Source organism: Podarcis pityusensis, assembly GCF_964106645.2.
Source record: "Podarcis pityusensis genome assembly, chromosome: 10".
NCBI classification, from domain to species: Eukaryota; Metazoa; Chordata; class Lepidosauria; order Squamata; family Lacertidae; genus Podarcis; species Podarcis pityusensis.
In genome coordinates, this window is record NC_138035.1 from 63098932 (window position 1) to 63116554 (window position 17623).

The window sequence follows — 17623 nt, forward strand, 5'->3', positions numbered from 1 at the left end:
AGGAAGTTATCTGATACCTAGTCAGGTTTCTGTCCTATCTAGCTCAGCATCATCTAAAAGAATAATAATAATAATAATAATAATTTTATTATTTATACCCTGCCCATCTGGCTGGGTTTCTCCAGGCACTCTGGGCGGCTTCCAGCAAAATATAATAATAATAATAAGAAGAAGAAGAAGAAGAAGAAGAAGAAGAAGAAGAAGAAGAATATATCATACATAAAAAACTTTCTGATACATAGCTGCTTTCACATGTCTTCTACAAGTTGTGTAGTTCTTTATCTCCTTGACATCTGATGGAAAGGCGTTCCACAGGGAACAGCCACTGCTGAGAAGGCCTCTGCTATGCTGTTTTCCTGGCAGTGGATTCCTGTTGCTTATTGGCAGGAAGAGGGGGAACACCAGATTTATTCCAGAAGTGGGTTTGCATCAAATCTATCTCACTGTCGAGACTTCCGGGGAGGTGCCTCCGCTAATGGCGGAATTCCTCTGACCGGGAGGAATCTGCTCCGTGGGAATCTGGGTCTGGCCGCCATGGCGAAGGCGGAGACCCATTAAAATCACAGGCGGGAGAAGCCTGTGAGCGTGGGATTCGGCAGGCACCTTTTGCGCCTCCCCCACTCGCGGGGAACCCCGGTTTTTGGGGCTCCGGAGCGACGTGGGGTGAGCGGCGCGGTGCATCGAATCGTCTGCTTCTTCCACGGAGCGAAGCCGCATAGCAGTTGCCGGAGAGCGCTGACCTTTTCCTGTGGACAATTTGACTTTAAAGTAATTACCCGTGAGTAGAGCTGAAGCGGAAGAATTGGATTTCTAAATGTTTAATTTGGCACCGTAACGGGGAGGTTCAAAACAGGAAGTCCGCCTTCCCCTTTGTAAATAGACTGATGCAATGAAGTTGCAAGCTGGAGTCCTGGAAAGTCTTTTGTAAAAGATTAAATTTCCATCAGTAAAGAACATTAAACCCCCTCTTGGAGGCAGGAGAAGAGAGGGGGAAGTTGTGGATTGAGTATGCCTGTGGGAGAGAGCGAAGAGATTTAAAACACCACCGCTCTGACCCTGGAAACGGGCTGCGAGCAGGACTGACGTCTTTCAGAATGTTCATTGACAGCATTTAGAACATTCATTGACAACTAGTTAAACAAGAGGAATACATTGTTTCTACTGTCTCCGGCTGCTTTAAAAAGGAGTAAAAGTAACTGAAAATTGAAACTAATTTGAAACTAATTTTGGATTGTTTAAAAGAGGATACTATTGACTATTACAAACAGAAACTGTTTCCGCCTAGTGGAAGCCTTTGAAACCGGTTGCTTTACAAGAGCTGGGCTAGGGGAATTTCCAGCTGCAAGTTAAAAACCGTGAGACTCTGGGACTGACCTTGAATCTTTTAAGTGTTATGGTAAATGGAAGAGGAAAAACAGACCAGTCAACTGCTGACAAAACATTAAGGTCTGGGAGGACTTGGCAACAATCCAGGAGAGGTCCATCATCAGGCCCCCCTGCTCCTTCTGTTGCTGCCTTTGTACCAGTATATTAAAAACCAAGAGAAATGTTGACAGAAGAGGCTTTAGTGGCTGCATTATATAAGATAAATGACTCACTGGATCAGCTTAACAGGAAAATGGACATGATAAATGCGAAAGTGGATGTTTCAATTACTAAAATTAACTTAAATACAGAAAGTATAAATAATACCAATACAGAAACCACCCAGAAATCGTTACAGGAACCTACTTTGATACGGCAAACTGCGGAGGAAGCCAGGGAAAAAGCTGTTGTTACTGAATGTAAAGTAACACAACTGGAGAGAAAGAGAAAGAGAGCCCCAGCCCTACAGAGGCAATTTGATGAACATAAGTTGACGCTTGTTATGACTGAACTTAAAGAAAAATAGACGAATTTGAGGATTAGAGTTCACCTTTGGTGGACATGCCCAAGGATCAAAACACTTTGGGAGATGATTCATAACGAAATGAAAAAGGTATTTAAATACACCCTTTTGAAGAAACCAGAGGCCTTTCTCCTGGGCATGGTCAGCCAATTGGTGTTAAAGAAGGATAGAACTTTTTTCACGTATGCAACAATAGCAGCAAGAATACTCATTGTGAAGTACTGGAAGACACAAGATTTATCTATTCGGGAAGAATGGCAGATGAAGTTGATGGACTACATGGAATTGGCGGAAACGACTGGCAGAAATCCAAGACCAGGGAGAAGAGTCGGTGGAAGAAGATTGGAAAAAGTTTAAGACTATTTATAGAAATATTGTAAAAATAATGAATGTTAGAAAAATGTTGGAATGAAGTTATATGGCTTTAGTAGAAATGTTATAAGGAATCAAGTATAAACAGATTAATAGAGTATTAAAGGGAAAAATAAGGTTAGAATATGTTAAGATAATTATAGGATAGAAAACAGAGGAAGATGGAAAGGAATTGCTGAAACAATTAACAGAAGTGGAATACAAAAAGGGAGGTGTGAGGAGGTCGTGGAAATAAGGGAATGAAAGATAAGATATTGAAATTGTTTTGTGTTTTAAATGGTTTGTGTCTTGTTTTGTTAGTTTTATGTGTGTGTTTTTCTTTTTCTTTTTTTGTTTTTTTTGTTGTTGTGTTTAAACGGTTGGAAAATTAATAAATATTATTAAAAAAAAAAACAAATCTATCTCACTGTCACCTGCCCCTCTCAGGCAGAGGGCCTTCTCGGTAGTGGCACCCACCCTGTGGAATGCCCTCCCATCAGATGTCAACGAAAGAAACAACTATCAGACTTTCAGAAGACATCTGAAGGCAGCCCTGCTTAGGGAAGTTTTAAATGTTTGATGTTTTAATGTGTTTTTAATATTCTGTTGGGAGCTGCCCAGAATGGCTGGGGAAACCCAGCCAGATGGGTGGGGTATAAATAATACATCATCATCATCATCATCATCATCATCATTATTGACATTTCTTGACAAGAGTGTCTTGATAATCCTCCTCAGGGAGAGCTGAGGGATGCAACCTATTGCCAGGTTCAAGACTCGTCAATTAGGAAAGTTTGCTGCCTTCTTCATTGTCTCAGTTCCTTCTGTTCCTCTTAACCTGTCCATGTAGAATTGGAAAAGAAGGCTTATATGCAGGTAAATGGTAGAATGTAAAGGACCCCTGGATGGCTGAGTCCAGTCAAAGGCGACTATGGGGTGTGGTGCTCATCTCGCTTTTCTGGCTGAGGGAGCCAGCATTTGTCCACAGCCAGCTTTCCAGGTCATTTGGCCAGCAAGACAAAACCGCTTCTGGTACATGGAGGACTGTGACGGAAGCCAGAGTGCACAGAAACCTATTTATCTACTTGCACTGGTGTGCTTTTGAACTGCTAGGTTGGCAGAAGCTGGGACAGAGCAACAGGAGCTCACCACCGTCGAGCAGATTCGAATTGCCAACCTTCCGATCGGCAAACCCAAGAGGCTCAGCGGTTTAGACCACATTAAAAGTGGCATATTGAGTTATTCTGGATGCCACTGCCCATTACATGAGTATTTGTGATGTACCAGGAATGTCCTCAGGAGCGGTTCTATCTAATCAACCAGCTGAGGTAATTCAGAATGTGGGCAGAGCATGGCCATAGTACGTCTATTGAATCAGCAAGTAGCCTTTGAACGCTTTGTTTTGCAATTCTAGTTACTTCAAATTAGAGGCATTTGCATGGCCGACAGAGATATGAGCGCCAGAGCCCCTGACATGGATTCAGGGAGCTGGTTTGATGGCTTGATGCATGAGCAGGCACCAAATTCAATTGTGGAGTGGCAGCCTGACCTTTGTAATGTGTTCTGAGAGAACATATGATTGCTGTCTGCACTTCAGAGCCACTGCTGTATGCTAATGTGGAACCAAAGAAGTTCTTCTCTCTCTCTCTCTAAACACTTGCTTTCATATCCAGTGCATAATTCATAGCTGCTCAGTGTTGGCTTCAACACAAGCACCGCCTGGTCTCTTGCTTGTTCATTAAGAGACACTATCAAAGCTGCAAGCCATTCATTTCTCTCTCTTTTTGTGAAAATAATAATAATAACATTTGACCACTTCCTCAATAGGGTGAGATTACTCGTAGGCTGAACATTTCTAGCAACAGCCACAGGCAAGGAGCTGGCTGTTTGAAATTAAAGGAAGACCATGATGTTGGTAAAACTATTAGACTTGGTGCTGTCAGAATGAATTTGCTATAATCTGTGATTCTTTCCAGTGTCAGTCTTAAAGTAACCATGTTAGAAATAATTGCCTGAATTAGATTAGCCACCTCCTTTTCAAATGTATGTGTGCTTTCTTTCCAGCTTTAACATGGCCATATATTCTCTTTCTTTGGCTCTTATCAATAGTTCATTCAATAATCTAGCCACTAAATTAGATGAAAGAATTCACTAATAAAACTTTGTGAATGGAGGTCAGTTCAACTCCTATGTAAGGAAAGCTTACCTGACCTTTAAAAGCTTACTTCCTCCCCCCAAAAAATAGCTTCCCCCACTCCTAGCGATTCAGAAAAATTGTGGTTTATACATGAGCTGCCAGCCTAAGCTGCCATGAATTATGGATTTTAGAGCTCATTAGGTGAGAGACAACATTTTAGAAAGTTATTAGAATAAGGCCCAAATCACTGTGAAATGATTTTTCCACACGGTTTTTGTAAGATGAAGCAGTCTTTTGAAAGACCCCTGTGGATTCCCATCATTATTTAGGTTTAAAGTGTACATTGAATCTGCACACATTAAAACACAGAGAGTGAGAGAGATTCACACTGAAAATTGTAAAGAAAGCTTCTGGTTATTTTTACACCTCAATTATGTAAACTGTGTTTCAGTCAGAGACTGACTATATTCAACCATAGTATTTATTGCTCGATATATTCTGAACGATGTTTTATTTCATTGGCTTTTGTGGTGATATTGAAGGTGTCATCTGAGTCAAAAAGGTTCCGGGAAAGAGAAGGAAATATAATTCATATTAGAAGAAGAGGAGTTTGGATTTGATATCCCGCTTTATCACTACCCGAAGGAGTCTCAAAACAGCTAACATTCTCCTTTCCCTTCGTCCCCCACAACAAACACTCTGTGAGGTGAGTGGGGCTGAGAGACTTCAAAGAAGTGTGACTGGCCCAAGGTCACCCAGCAGCTGCATGGGGAGGAGCGGGGAAGCGAACCCGGTTCACCAGATTATGAGTCTACCACTCTTAACAACTACACCACACTCTCTCTCTCTTAATCATTAAGATTACCTCTTAATGTCTCTCTATACATTAATTTCTGTGCCTGCACGTTAAAATAAGAGTACCACTGTGTCTGTGCCATCTCAGAATAAAATGTAGAGATGGAAGAACTATCCAGAATGTAAATACATTTCCATGAGGAGACTCCTAAAAAATTTAGGATGGCTTTTTAGGATGAAAATGGAACCTCTTAACTGGGTTCTAATAGCACTCTATGAAACCAGGAGAAAGTGAACTGTTGCTGTTTGTAACACAAGAGAGAATTTTCACTTGCTTGAAAAACAATAGATATAAAACATGGAAATTTTTCTTTCTTTCTTTCTTTCCATAGAGCTTATCAGGGGGTTCCCTTGAGCATGGTCCAAAGGCTCTAAAGGTAAAGGTAAAGGACCCCTGACAGTTAAGTCCAGTCGCGAACAACTCTGGGGTTGCGGCGCTCATCTCGCTTTACTGGCCGAGGGAGCCAACGTTTGTCCACAGACAGTTTTTCTGGGTCATGTGGCCAGCATGATTAAGCCGCTTCTGGCAAAACCAGAGCAGTGCATGGAAATGTTGTTTACCTTCCCACCGAAGCAGTACCTATTTATCTACTTGCACTTTTGACGTGCTTTCGAACTGCTAGGTTGGCAGGAGCTGGGACCGAGCAACGGAAGCTCACCCCGTTGCGGGGTTTCGAATCGCCAACCTTCCGATCGGCAAACCCTAAGCTCAGTGGTTTAGACCACAGCGCCACCCGCATCTCTACCCGGTGCCAAATAATGTGTCAAGACTGTTGATGGGGACAGACGATTGCCAACACATAACTCTGGTACTCAAAAGTCTTCCCATATGCTTCCAGGCCATGTTCAAGATTCCTGTACAGTGGTACCTCTGGTTAAGTACTTAATTTGTTCCGGAGGTCTGTTCTTAACCTGAAACTGTTCTTAACCTGAAGCACCACTTTAGCTAATGGGGCCTCCTGCTGCCACCGTGCCGCCAGAGCACAATTTCTGTTCTCATCCTGAAGCAAAGTTCTTAACCTGAAACACTATTTCTGGGTTAATGGAGTCTGTAACCTGAAGCCTATGTAACCTGAAGTGGTTCAGTGGTACCTTCGGTTACATACACTTCAGGTTACATATGCTTCAGGTTACAGACTCCGCTAACCCAGTGGCGCGGCAGCAGTGGGAGGCCCCATTAGCTAAATTGGTGCTTCAGGTTAAGAACAGACCTCCGGAATGAATTAAGTACTTAACCTGAGGTACCACTGTAATTTAAAGCCATTTAGGGCTTTAGGAGTCTGGCTTTAGAGAATGGAGATAAGTTGTGAAAGCATGTGCAACTTTCTATGAACTCAACCCTGTCACAATATCCAGTGTTGGCCATGCTCAGAACAGATCAGTTGAAATCAATGTGCTGAGGTAACTTCAGTCCATTTCAATGAGTCGACTTAGTTGGGTATCACACCCATGTATATTACCTCTGAAGCTCTGCTGCTGCTAAGTGCCACCTTTCTCTGGTTCTATAAAACAACAACAGCACGTTATTCAGGTTACATTCTTCTGAAGCAACAATCTTATAAAACTTAGCCACAAAAGCTGTAAACGTCTCCGACAGCCAGTTTAGCTCTGGAAGAACATTCTGTTTTGTTTGCTAGTGTCACTTTTCACACATAACCACAAGATCTCCTGGGAGCCCTTGATCTCCATGTTTTCTGCAAACATGAGCCGACCCTATCAAGGGCTTATAACAAAAAAAATAATAATCTACTCAGGTAAATTAACGACTTGAGTAACATTAGTGCTGTGTTGGCTCACGTGTCATCGCAAAACACCGAAGAGTTGAACTTGCAAGCGCACCAGGCAATAAGGAAGTGGGACATTTCTGTATTTCAAGGATGGTTTTATGCATGGAAATTACACCTTTTGCGAGGTTCTCATGAAATGCTAGTGAAGATGAAACCCCACTCCAAGCCAAAAAAATGTTTCTCAAAAGAAAGGTGATCCACTATGCTTCTCTTATGGTTTGGCAACAACAGAAGGATCAGCCTTCCTTCCCAAATAAAAGCTGGGAAGCGGATATATTTAGTGTGGGATTTGAAGAACCTGGGTTGGAGAAAGGTATCAGATAGCCACCTTATCTGCAAAATACTCGGATATCAGTTCTTAACTAACCTGAGATAAAGAAAAGGAAGGAAGGAATTCCACATTCTTTGTAACTTGTTGACTAGACAGGAGTTTCTTAACTGTAAGGATGTGCCAAATATTCACCACTTTTATTTCAGGTGAAAAATAGGTTTATTTATTTATATATTTTGAGGTAGACGTTTTCCTTCCTTTCTTCCTTCTTCCTTCCTTCCTTCCTTCTTCCTCCCTCCCCCCTTTTCTCCAGACGTCCCTTTTATTGTGTACATATGGTAGTTTGCGCTCATGGTGGTTATGCGTGATCTCACTTTCAATGCTATTTGTACCTGCAAACTTTTTGGGGTAGGCTTAACTGCTTCATTTCCAATCAGTGCATGTCCCGTTACTTGCTGCTGAAATTCCGTAAATTTTCATATTGTAAGTTCCCCAAGGTTTATTAATTTGTTATTTTAAAAGATTTATATCGCACTTAAAACAAATATAAGAGGTTTGCGTGGAAGTTTTAAAAACCCATTTAAAATAGTGATAAAAATGGTCATTGGAACAGTAGACATAAAACGATCAAACTACAGAGAAAATCAACAAATTTGAAAAATGAATGTGCATAATAAAATTACAGTTAAAGGTAAGATTGTGGTTATCAATAACCATGCTCTTAGCAGTTAAAGGCCTGTTTTAGGAAGAATATAAATAGTGAAACATTGCCAAATAGGAAAACAGCTGAAATGTGCTTTCCAAAGATGTTTCTTTCTCCTCCAAGACAATGGGATGCTGTTGTAAAGCACAGAGCACTGTGGGATTTGAACCCATGGCCAAACTGCTGTGCTACAGTGTCAGGGCTGCAGGTCAGCCTGGAGAATCAGAGATGAGCAGTGAAGTTGATTCTTTACTCAAGAAAACAGAATACAGAGACTGGCCCCAGTGAAGCAGTTGCCAGAACTGATGGTCTGGGCCTCCTACTTCCCTCTAAGTCTCCTCGCCATCTGACTGTTTCCCCCACAGTCTTAAACTTTGCTGGGTAGCCCCCCAAAAAAACCTCTGGGCTCGTTGTTGTCTCTGAGTCTCTGAGTCCTTCACTGCCGAGAAGGCCCTCTGCCTAACCAGTAGCCTCTGTAGCCTCACTTCTCGCAGTGAGAGAATCGCTAGAAGGCCCTCAGAGCTGGACCTCAGTGTCCAGGCAGAACGATGGTGATGGAGAGGCTCCTTCAGGTATCCTGGGCCCAGGCCGTTTAGGGCTTTGAACTGTAGGACCAGCAGGTTCCTGTTGCAGCCTCAGCCCCCAGCTCCTCCTCAGCTTCCTGTCCTGCATCTGCAGTGCTTTCTGTGTCTTCTTCCTCTCTCACACTCAAGCCTGTGGCTTGTTCAGCATGCAACCATTGTGCCCCCCCCCCCCGCCTTCATCCTCTGACCTGTCCTCCATGTTCCACCCACCCTGGCTCTCAGCCTTCCTCTTCTGAGGCTTCCCTAGGTAGGCTTCTCCAGGTAGAGTGTCCCACCACTCTTCATAGTCCACCCAGTCCCTGACATACAACAAAGGTGTGCTGTGGCACCACAGAGTACCAGAAAATAGCATAGATGTGGCGGATTTATTTATTTATTTATTTATTTATTTATTTATTTATTTATTTTTCATTTCATTTTATTCCATTTCTATACCATCCTTTACCCGAAGGTCTCAGGACAGTTCACATAAAATATAAAATACAGTGGTACCTTGGGTTACATACACTTCAGGTTACATACACTTCAGGTTACAGACTCCGCTAACCCAGAAATAGTACCTCGGGTTAAGAACTTTGCTTCAGGATGAGAACAGAAATCGTGCTCCGGCGGCACGGCAGCAGCAGGAGGCCAAATTAGCTAAAGTGGTGCTTCAGGTTAAGAATAGTTTCAGGTTAAAAACGGACCTCCGGAACGAATTAAGTACTTAACCTGAGGTACCACTGTACTTAAAAAAGTAAAGGACCCCTGACAATGAAGTCCAGTCGTGAACGACTCTGGGGTTGCAGCGCTCATCTCGGTTTACATGCCAAGGGAACCAACATTTTTCCGCAGGCAGTTTTTCCAGGACATGTGGCTAGCATGACTAAGCCACTTCTGGCGAAACCAGAGCAGCTCATGGAAACGCCGTTTACCTTCCCACCGGAGCGGTACCTATTTACAGTGGTGCCTTGCAAGACGAAATTAATCCGTTCCGCGAGTCTCTTCCTCTTGCGGTTTTTTCGTCTTGCGAAGCACTGCTATTAGCGGCTTAGCGGCTATTAGTGGCTTAGCGGCTTTAAGAAAAAGGAAACAAACTCGCAAGAACTCGCAAGACGTTTCGTCTTGTGAAGCAAGCCCATAGGGAAATTCGTCTTGCGGAACGACTCAAAAAACAGAAAACTCTTTCGTCTAGCGAGTTTTTCGTCTTGCGAGGCATTCGTCTTGCGGGGCACCACTGTATCTACTTGCACTTTGACGTGCTTTCGAAGTGCTATGTTGGCAGGAGCTGGGACTGAACAACGGGAGCTCACCCCGTTGTGGGGATTTGAACCCCCAGCCTTCCGGCTGGCAAGCCCAAGCCTCAGTGGTTTACACCACAGCGCCACCTGCGACCCATAAAATACATACAAAATACATAAAATCAAAACAAAACCAGGAACCCAATAAAAAAAGAACCCCAAAAGAGCCAGCATTTTTAAACAGGGTATAGGATGTAGATCAAGTCAGGCAAAGGCCTGGTTGAAAAGGAACGTTTTTGCCTGGTGCCTAAAGGTGTATAGTGAAGGTGCCAGGCGAACCTCCCTGAGAAGAGCATTCCACAGATGGGGAGCCACTGCAGAGAAGTCCCCGTTCTCATGTTGCCACCCTCCGGACCTCTTGAGGAGGAGGCACATGAAGGAGGGTCTCCAAAGATGATCTCAGGGTCCAGATAGGTTCATATGGGAAGAGACAGAGGTATTGCGTCATGGATGCGGCTCTAGGCCTAAGAAATCACACATGCGCCTGCCAATGTGCTTGAGAAATAACACGAGACCCAGGTGAATGTACGTAGGAAAATGCACAGGAATCACCTGATCTCTGTGAACCTTCTTCTTTTGCCTCTCCTTCTAAAGAGTAGAAGGAGATCATGCATCACACAGATTTTGCACATGGTGTTTGCTTGAATCAGAAGTTACATTTAGTGACAGGTGTGCACATTGCTGAGGCTGGCACACTTTCAACTACATATAAGCTGTATCTGCAGCCATCAGGAGCAGAGCCAATCCTAATTTGCATGCACAATAATTAGTTGGTACAGTCCTTAGAGTACAGACTGCACCACCTCAATTTTCACATTTGGTTGTTGTTGAAGCAGGCCATTTCAAAAACTGTAGCTCTTGTAAGAAAAGAAAAAAACTGAGTGAAAACTAGCTTTTCACCTGACATGTACATTTTTCAGATGGGAACATCTTAACACAAATTACCAATGTGAACACTGATGCAGTCCCACCCCCACTCCGAGAGGACTGTGCCACCGTATCATTGCATCTATTAAGTCGCTGAAAACATTTATTATTATTATTATTATTATTATTATTATTATTATTATTAATTTGTACCCCAACCATCTGGCTGGGCCTCTCCACTACTCTGGGAGGCTTCCAACAAAGATTAAAAATACATTAAAATGTCACACATTAAAAACTTCCCTGAACAGAGCTGCCTTCAGATGACTTCTAAATGTCAGGTAGTTGTTTATCTCTTTGACATCTGATGGGAGGGCGTTCCATAGGGCGGGTGCCATCACCGAGAAGGCCCTTTGCCTGGTTCTCCGTAACCTCACTTCTTGCAGTGAGGGAACCTCAAGAAGACCCTCGGCGCTGGACCTCAGTGTCCAGGCAGAATGATGGTGGTGGAGATGCTCCTTCAGGTATACTGGGCTGAGGCCGCTTAGGGCTTTAAAGGTCAGCACCAACACTTTGAATTGTGCTCGGAAACGTATTGGGAGCCAATGTAGGTCTTTCAAGACCGGTGTTATATGGTCTCGGCAGCCGCCCCCAGTCACCAGTCTAGCTGCCACATTCTGGGTTAGTTGCAGTTTCCAGGTCACCTTCAAAGGGAGCACCACGTAGAGCACATTGCAGTAGTCCAAGCGGGAGATAACTAGAGCATGCACCACTCTGATGAGACAGTCCGCGGGCAGGCAGGGTCTCAGCCTGCGTACCAGATGGAGCTGATAAACAGCTGCCTTGAACACAGAACTGACCTGCACCTCCATGGAAAGTTGTGAGTCCAAAATGACTCCCAGGCTGCGCACCTGGTCCTTCAGGGGCACAGTTACCCCATTCAGGACCAGGGAGTCATCCACACCCACCCACCTCCTGTCCCCCAAGAACAGTACTTCTGTCTTGACAGGATTCAACCTCAATCCATTAGCCGTTGTCCATATAAACGACTAACTCCTTGATAACTCAAATACTGTCATACATGGGGGTGGCATGTTCCTACTTTAATTGCAGAAGTGAAGATTTAAAACAAACAAAGAGGAAGGGATTCTAATGGACTCCAAGATACTTTTAATCTGCGGCATATTTTATTGACTTGCATTTTAAATATTAGGCTGTTCCCTGTGTCCTCGTATGACTTTTGGCTCGAGCAAAATTAACTCCAGAAGTGAAGGATATGCCTGCTGAGATCACTTCCTGCTCCAGTCTGTTTCTTGGCTGGGAAACTAGCTTTGCTTGTTCATGCTGGAAAACATTTACAATGGAGAGGTTGTAGTGTACTGGCAGTGTTACTCTAGGACATGAACACAAATATAAATAGCCATTTGAATACTGTTAGGCTGTGCGATAGGAGTCTGCAGAATTGGCCCAGGAAAGCCAAACCACTTCATAATTTGTATATAAATCCCCCACTCCCTGTGTCCAAACTCCATGTTATGATTACTGTACTGTAACTAGTATTATTAGAAGTGGTTCACGTTCCGAGGAGGGAATACCACCATCCGAATCCTCGGAAGAAAGCCAGCTTTCTGCCCTCTAAAGTCGCCGAATCCTAAACCATGCAAATAACACGGGTGCATTTTATGGAACAATGTTGATCCTTTCTGAAAGCAACCATTGATTTAAGATCTCCACCCTGGCAGAATCTTTACATTTCAAGTTCTTCTGCTCTTTGCCTCTCCCCTTTGGAGCTGAGCACCGACTTGGCCCTAAGTTCGGTCTGTGCGGGGAAACCCTCTATGGCAAAGCAAGGCTTCACATACAAACAAACCATTTGGAGACTGACTGAGGCAAATTCAATGTGCTCTTTAAGCACATCCACTTATCCAGCTCTGATGCAAGCTCTGTTTTCTTTTAATGGTTCTTTTGGTGGGTTGAGATGGGGCAGGGAAGTTCCAGCTGTAGAAAGAGTCCATACTCAATTTGCTTATTAATAATAATAATAATAATAATAATAATAATAATAATAATAATTTATTATTTATACGCCGCCCATCTCTGGCTGAGTCTCCCCAGCCACTCTGGGTGGCTCCCACTCAAGTGTTAAAAATATTTAAATATTTTTTTAAAAAAGTACAGCGTTAAATATTAAAAACTTCCCTAAACAGGGCTGCCTTCAGATGTCTTTTAATGATAGGTTAGCTGCTTATTCCCTTCACATCTGATGGGAGGGTGTTCCACAGGGCGGGCGCCACTACCGAGAAGGCCCTCTGCCTGGTCCCCTGTAACCTCACTTCTCGCAGTGAGGGAACTGCCAGAAGGCCCTCAGCGCTGGATCTCAGTGTCCGGGCTGAACGATGGGGGTGGAGACGCTCCTTCAGGTATACAAGACCGAGGCCGTTTAGGGCTTTAAAGGTCAGCACCAACACTTTGAATTGTGCTCGGAAACGTACTGGGAGCCAATGCAGATCTCTCAGAACCGGTGTTATGTGGTCCCGGCGACCACTCCCAGTCACCAGTCTAGCTGCCGCATTCTGGATTAATTGCAGTTTCCGGGTCACCTTCAAAGGTAGCCCCACGTAGAGCGCATTGCAGTAGTCCAAGCAAGAGATAACTAGAGCATGCACCACTCTGGCGAGACAGTCTGCGGACAGGTAGAGTCTTAGCCTGCGTACCAGGTGGAGCTGGTAGACAGCCGCCCTGGACACAGAATTAACCTGCGCCTCCATGGACAGCTGTGAGTCCAAAATGACTCCCAGGCTGCACACCTGGTACTTCAGGGGCACAGTTGCCCCATTCAGGACAGGGAATCCCCCACACCCACCTGCCCCCTGTCCCCCAAAAACAGTACTTCTGTCTTGTCAGGATTCAACCTCATTTATTAAATTTATGTACAGCCCTTCATCAAAAGATCTCGGAGTGGTACACAGAATAAAATTCAAGATAAAACACCAGTAAATAATTAAACCAAAACAACAAAAACAATAACCCCCCTTCCCACAAATATATTTAAAAGACTGTAGGATATGAATCAGCCAGAGGCCTGATTGAAGAGGAATGTTCTTGCCTGATGCCTAAAATATATAATGAAGGTTCCAGGCAAACCTCCCTAGGGAAAGCATTCCACAAAGGCAGAGCCACTACAGAAAAGGCCCATTCTTGTGTTGCCACCCTCCAGACTTCACACAGAAGAGGCACAAGAAAGGCCTCAGATGATGAATGCAGAGTCCGGCATAGTTTATATCAGCAGTTCTCAACCTGTGGGTCCCCAGATGTTGTTAGACTACAACTCCCATCATCCCTGAGCTCTGGCCTTGCTAGCTAGGGATGATGGGAGTTGTAGTCCAACAACATCTGGGGTCCCACAGGTTCAGAAAGGCTGGTTTATATGATGAGAGGCAGTCCTTGAGGTTTTGCAGTCCTGAGCTGTTATTCTCCCATTGGACAACCCAAGCCTTCTAAATCATAAAAGGTAAAGGTACCCCTGACTGTTAGGTCTAGTCATGGACGACTCTGCAGTTGCGGCGCTCATCTCGCTCTATAGGCTGAGGGAGCCGGCGTTTGTCCACAGACAGCTTCCGGGTCATGTGGCCAGCATGATTAAGCCGCTTCTGGCAAACCAGAGCAGTGTGCGGAAAGGCCGTTTACCTTCCTGTCGGAGCGGTACCTATTTATCTACTTGCACTGTGACATGCTTTCGAACTGCTAGGTGGGCAGGAGCTGGGACAGAGCAATGGGAGCTCACCACGTCATGGGGATTCGAACCACTGACCTTCCGATCGGCAAGCCCTAGGCTCTATGATTTAGACCCACAGCGCCACCCGCATCCCACTTATAAATCATACTCTCAAGTAAAGATGGATGAATACAGTTAAACTTCATATATATACAGTGTGTGTGTGTTTGTGTGTGGTTTTTTAGATTAAAAAATTACAGTCACCTATCCAACATGCAACATAGAAACAAGATTCCAAGGAATCTCATGGACTTCCCTCCTCCCCTTTGTGGATCCTACTGTTAATCACTTCCTCCTGCATCTTTTATAATAATCCAAATCTTTTACCTCTCCATTGTGTCCAAAATTCACCATTAAACTACAAGTGTTATTCCAATGGTCTCCAAGATAAATTATAAAAAAAATTCCCATTCCTTATTAAAATATTGGTCTTCCTGGTTTCTGATTCTTCCAGTCATTTTTAGCCATTTTGGCATAATCCATCAACTTGATCTGCCATTCTTTTCTGGTAGGGACTTTATCTCCTTTCCATCTCTGGGCCAATAACATCCGCACAGCTATGGTCACATACAGAAATAGTCATTTCTGCTCCCTTGGGATTTCGGCACCGCATTCCTCATAAGCCTTGCCACATTTGGACAGAAGTAGTTCGCTAAGGATCAAGGCGGCAGGCCAATCAGTGGCAGGAGCAATGGACTGTTTGCATCCACGTGGCCCCATCTTCCATGCCTTCTCACTCCTTTTCCTCCTGGTAAGTGGAAGCAACAGACCTGCAGGGTAGTGAACCTTCTGCCTTTAGAACCTTGTGAATCTTGTCCAAATGATGCTGAATTAATCTTTCCCAGTTTCCCCACTGAACCCAAAGGAACCCTTCCTTAGATCCTTGCTTGGATAGATAGCTGTAACCCACCCCCCAACACACACACACACTTTAATCATTAGCCTAAATTACTATGCAGCTGGGAAATTAATACACTTTTAACTAGTTTGAACTGGTGGGAATTTTAGGAGGGTGCCATTTAAGGCTCAGTAATATATATGCTTTATTGGCTAGTAGCAGTTTGGTTAATTATTTTTTATTTGCCAGTTATTTCTGTTAGTTCATTATTTTTATTTGCCAGTTATCACTTTTAGTTGGTTATTTTTATTTGCCAATTATTTCTGTTCGCTAATTATTCTTGTGTAATTGCTGCCATCTTTATATCCCTTTGTAATGCCAAGTCGCTTAGTTCCTATTGTTTCTCAGGTTTTGCTCATTCCTCCCTTGTTCTATCGTTCTACGTATCTCACATTTTACTTTCCCCTTACAGTAGTACCTCGGGTTAAGAACTTAATTCGTTCCAGAGGTCCGTTCTTAACCTGAAACTGTTCTTAACCTGAGACACCACTTTAGCTAATGGGGCTTCCTGCTGCCGCTGTGCCGCCGGAACACGATTTCTGTTCTCATCCTGAAGAAAAGTTCTTAACCCGAGGTACTATTTCTGGGTTAGCGGAGTCTGTAACCTGAAGTGTATGTAACCTGAAGCGTATGTAACCTGAGGTACCACTGTATATACTGCTCCTTTGTATTCCCATCCTTTGTCTATGGTGACTGAAACAAATCTTTCCAATTTATTGATCCAGAAACCCCACCTCAGAGGTGAGTTTCTAATACTAATTACTCTTAAGGAGTGAAAACTCTACTTTTTGCAAGTTGATGGTACTTTCAAATCTAGCAGCTGGTGAAACGCTTCTATTTATTGGTTGTTGTCACGTTCACCTGTTTTTATCCATCATTCCAGCCCCTCATTAATCAGAAATTTGATGTATCTGTGTGGGGGAATCCTCCCAAAATAAATATTTGAAGACATATTTAAAGGCAGAAGTTACAGGGAACCAGGCAGAGGGCCTTCTTGGTAGTGGCACCTGCCCTGTGGAACGCCCTCCCACCAGATGTCAAAAAGAACAACAACTACCAGACTTTTAGAAGACATCTGAAGACAGCCCTGTTTAGGGAAGCTTTTGATGTTTGATGTAGTACGGTATTTTAATATTTTGTTGGAAGCCACCAGAGTGGCTGGGGAAGCCCGGCCAGATGGGCGGGGTATAAATAATAAATTATTCTTACAGTGGTACCTCGGGTTACAGACGCTTCAGGTTACAGACTCCGCTAACCCAGAAATAGTACCTCGGGCTAAGAACTTTGCTTCAGGATGAGAACAGAAATCGTGCAGCAGCGGTGTGGCAACAGTGGGAGGCCCCATTAGCTAAAGTGGTGCTTCAGGTTAAGAACAGTTTCAGGTTAAGAATGGACCTCCGGAACGAATTAAGTACTTAACCAGAGGTACCACTGTATTCTTATTTTTATTCTTATTATGGCTTCCTGGGGGCTCAGGGAGCAGAGCAGTAGAGTCACAATGCTCACTTCCCAGTTGGTGGGTTGCTGTTGCTTAATGGGAAAGAGGGGCAGATAGGTGGGGCCCTGGCAAATGCCCTGGCAAGAGTGCTGGAAAGCTTTGCCAATGTGTTTGCACCACACCAGCCCGCCCACCCCAATCCCACCCTCTTATTGGAGGCAAGCTAGTGTAGCAAAAAGCTAAAATAAAGGTAAAGGACCCCTGGACAGTTGAGTCCAGTCAAAGGCGACTATCGGGTTGTGGCGCTCATCTTGCTTTCAGGTTGAGGAAACAGGCGTTTGTCCACAGACAGCTTTCCGGGTCATGTGGCCAGCAGGACTAAACCGCTTCTGGCACAACGGGACACCGTGACGGAAGCCAGAGTGCACAGAAATGCCATTTGCCAGCCCGCCACAGTGGTACCTATTTATCTACTTGCACTGGTGTGCTTTCGAACTGCTGCCATTCCACCCAGCAAGCAGCTTTGGTTTGCACCCGTCTGCATTTTTTCTATGCCTGAACTGCTAAGAGCAGCATGTCATTGGGAGAAGTGCTAAATCTGATGGTTAACTAAGGTCTAAACTGCCCCAAGATATGCGGTTCAGCTGCGACTCATATAGGAACGTGCGGCAATCTGAACCCTCCATCATCCCTGGCTTAAAGAAAGCCTGATCGTGGTGGGAGATCTCTTTGATTCCCAACTTGAGCGGCATTTCTGCCAGTGGCTCTGGAGTTTTGTGAGTTTGGAAG